Here is a 4,167-nt window from a genome sequence, read left to right on the forward strand (position 1 = left end):
AATAACTGCAAGGAGCAGCACAGGAGGGGACAGACCCAGCAAGAGGACACAGCAAGAGTCCAGGATTGAACCAGGGGTCACCGGGGAGATGGAGAAGGATAGCCTGACTCAAGACCTAATCCAGAGGTAGCCCTGATGACAGCCCTTGGGGATAGGTTTGATGTGGAGGAACAGGAAAAGGGAGGATGATCCTTGGGTTTCAGCTCACACAAGGATGGAATTGCTGGGGTAATAAAAGACAGAGTAAGAAACAGATGTGAGAGTCGGGGTTGGAGGGAAGGGATCGTTATCCCATTCTCTCCAGAGCAGGGATTTTCCACCAGAGCTGAGTGTGTGATACTAGAGAAGAGAATACATTTCTGTGGATAATATCCATACCACTGGCTGAAAACAATTACCCAAAATTTGAGTCTCCATCAATCCTCCCACTTGTGTCTCACTCATGGCAATAAAGTTTATTCCCAATAATAATGCTGCAATATTTTATTCATCATCCTTGTGTTTTAGAATTACCATAGCAGTGAAATTTATATTCAACAGCATTATTACAATTTTCGGCTACTAATGAAATTATTGTTTCTGTTTGTGATGTGTTTTGGCGCTGTAATGATAAACATTTTCTCTCAAAAATACCACTGCAATGTTTATGTTCTCAAAACCTGCCATAAATGACAAATTACAGAATGCCTGTGAGCAGTTAAACTCTCTTCTTGGAAAAGCTGGGCTTCTCATTGCTGTCATGGTGGGATCTGAGTCCGTTAGTGAAAGGGATTTGAAATACCAAAGGTTGAAATTCATAGTCTAGTATACTGGTCTCCAAATATTTCTGACCCCATGTCTCATTAGTCAAATAAAAAAATAAAACGGAGCACATACCCCCAGAATGGATTTTTTAATTTATAATATAACATAATGGAATCTATTATATAATTTATTACAAATTAGTTCAACTGCACTAATATATTATGCTATGCACATTATAACACAAACCGAAAGAAACTGGAAAAGGATGAGATACAAAATAAATCGGCATAAAAATGCTAGTATCTCCTTCCCTCTTCCCACGGCTTTGCAACCCTCTGGGTTAATGTTCTGCAGTTTGGAAAGCACTACCCTAGAATACTGTCCTTCCTGCTTTTCCACACGCATATGATTCTTCTCTATCCTTCTCATTCTTTAAGAGAAGAACTGATGCAATAATAGATTTCCAACCTCTAAGGCTAAACGCAGCACCCTAAGGAAAGGCTCAGGTGAGAGGTGGTAGGAGAACCATTTTCATCTGTTTTAAACTTGGGGGCTTTGAGTGAGTTCAAATGAACAAAGGGCTTTGTAGTTAATAAGACCAAGTCTGAAAACCACTGCTCTACTAAGTAGCTAGGACTTAGGCTTGCCAGTTAGAAGTTATCCAGATGCTCCCTTCCATTCTCTGCACCTGCTATAACTTTTTCCTATGATCTTGACTTCTTCTAGGTTCAAGGTTAAAAGTCATTCAAGGAGTCCCCACTGACTATTTATCATGTTTAACTGGTGTTGGGTCGGCTCTCATACCTAGGGACTATATGGCCACCATCTGGGTATTTTTTTTTTTTTTTTTTTATGGAACACTTCACGAATTTGCGTGTCATCCTTGCTCAAGGGCCATGCTAATCTTCTCTGTATCGTTCCAATTTTAGTATATGTGCTGCCGAAGCAAGCACCATCTGGGTGTTATCAGCAACTGCTTTCACATCAAAAAAGATTTCCAGAGGCCAGGCGCAGTAGTTCACACCTGTAATCCCAGCACTTTGGGAGGCCGAGGAATGCAGATCATGAGGTCAGGGGTTTGAGACCAACCTGACCAATACAGTGAAACTCTGTCTCTACTAAAAATACAAAAATTATCCAGGCATGGTGGCATGCACCTGTAGTCCCAGCTACTTAGGAGGCTGAGGCAGGAGAATCGCTTAAACCTGGGAGGCGGAGGTTGCAGCGAGCTGAGATCACACCATTGCACTCCAGCCTGGATGACAGAATAAGGCTCCATGTCAAAAAAAAAAAAGATTTCCAGAAGAAATGGGAAGAATTCCAAGACAGCATTAGAAAGCATCTCAACAGTCGGCATGGGGGTTCTGCGGTGGTTCTGTAGAGACTTCTGTTATAACCATTCTGATCTTTGCACATCAAAAAATCCAGGATAAATCCTGATAAAAATGACCAGTTGATGGTTACACAAATAGCCCCTGGGGTTCTAGACTTGGATTTACCATGAATTTACTGTGCATTCATGGAAACATGACTCAACCCTCAGAGCCAAATCCCTTAATGCCCAAGGAGGAGACTTTTTCTCCAAAAGGAATTCTTCCAAAAGAGAAGCCAATTCAGTGTCTTGCTCTAATTTCGCTCCTCCTTATTCAACCTGTTTTGGAGAATCTTCCTAATCTTTTAATCCCTGTTCAAATCCCTTGCCCTATATGAAGCACAAAAAGAGGTCTCCCTCTTTTCTCTGCGTTCCTATTACAATAATTATCTGTGCAATTTGTTTTACAATTAATCCTGGGAGGTCTTGTATTGTTGTTCTGAACTGGTATCTCAATATTGTGGTGGTAGTGATCGTTTCACACATCCCTCCAGTGTTTAGAGGTGGACCAGAAATATGTGCTGGGCAGGAAACTCTTGTACATCTTCTCACAGGGGACAACATGGCTTCTGGCACATAGTAGGTGCTCAGGAGACATTTGTTGAATTTTTCTTTCGAGCTCCTCATCAGTTTTTTCCTCTAATTCCTGTGGAAGGGAAGAACAATACCAACCTCATGGAGCTGGGCTGAGGTTCACCAGTTCACGCAAAGTACAGAATGTAGTACACGCAGGCCACAGTCAGAAATGGACGCGTGCATCCCACTGACATATTTATTTCAGAATGTTCATTACTTTTCAGATTTCTTGGCTAGCCACAGCGGCTCACGCCTGTAAACCCAGCACTTTGGGAGGCTGACACAGGCAGATCACTTGAGGTCGGGAGTTTGAGACCAGCCTGGCCAACATGATAAAACCCTGTCTCTACTAAAAATACAAAACTTAGCCGGGCATGGTGGCACACACCTGTAAGCCCAGCTACTTGGGAGGCTGAGGCAGGAGGATAGTTTCAGCTGAGGAGGTCAAAGCTGAAGTGAACAGAGATCGCACCACGGTACTCCAGCCTGGGTGACAGAGTGAGGCTCTGTCCAAAAAAAAAAAAAAAAAAAAAAAATCAAGAACACACACACACACACACACACACACACACACACACACACACACAATCAAACCAACCAACCTGGAACCTGCTTCTGTTGACAACTCAGCGCTCATCACTGATGCGGCATGCCTACCTAGCAATGATTGACGGAGACACAGCTGCTTCCCCCAGAAAAGCATTGGTTTTTCTGGCTCTCAAGATCCCCACTATTCCCAAGCAAACTAACACGATATTAAGCTAAGATCTGCAATAGCATAAAAACTCTTGTTCCTTAAAAACAGTCATCAGTTCATCAGTTGTGTGTTAGAGAGACACTATGAAATGTTGGGGACTGTGACAAAGGGACAAATAAAGCTCCGGTCGCCACCCACCCAGAATGTCATCCTGCCTGGCTTCTGTAGTCACAGAAATATTCCACCCTCGAGGTGCTTAAGAAATGGTAGTTTCTTGACCACTTCTTCTTCTGGCTTTGATTTCCTTACCTCCTTCTTCCAGCTTTGATTTATTCTGTCTTGTAATAACCTAATTGTTTCTGTGTCCTTTCATTTCCCTTTCCGATTTGTATTCCCCTGCCCCTTTCTGCCCATGGGGTGCTGCTGGGAGGACATCAGAATCAGACCTTACCTCATTCTTGGAGTCTAAGCTACTGCAGTCTGACTGCTGAAGAGCAAGTAAATGAGCAGGACCGTCAGGGCTACAGGCAGAAGAGAGGTACAACCACCCGGAGCAAAATTCATTCCTGAGGCATGTTACGGGAGGTAGGAGGAGGGAGAGCCACCCTGAAGGTCCTGTTTGCTGCCTCAGCCCAAGGCTGGCCTCATATCTGTCATCCCCACAGCCCTGGCTATTTTCCAAAAAAAAAAAAAGGAAAAAGAAAATAGGGAGAGAGGAAGAAACGGAAGGAAGGGGAGTGAAGGAAGAAAGGAGGAAAGGAACAGGGGATAAAAATGG

General features: G+C 43.3%; 1 non-coding gene across 1 annotated transcript; it reads right to left on the reverse strand.

Moving 5' to 3' along the window:
- Positions 1-1,590: 1,590 nt before the first annotated feature.
- LOC119469280 lies at positions 1,591-1,697 on the reverse strand. The gene has a single exon (XR_005198086.1). It is a non-coding gene; the product is annotated as a U6 spliceosomal RNA (small nuclear RNA).
- Positions 1,698-4,167: the final 2,470 nt, after the last annotated feature.

This window comes from Cebus imitator, unplaced genomic scaffold (genome assembly GCF_001604975.1).
Source record: "Cebus imitator isolate Cc_AM_T3 unplaced genomic scaffold, Cebus_imitator-1.0 Scaffold617, whole genome shotgun sequence".
Classification (NCBI taxonomy): domain Eukaryota; kingdom Metazoa; phylum Chordata; class Mammalia; order Primates; family Cebidae; genus Cebus; species Cebus imitator.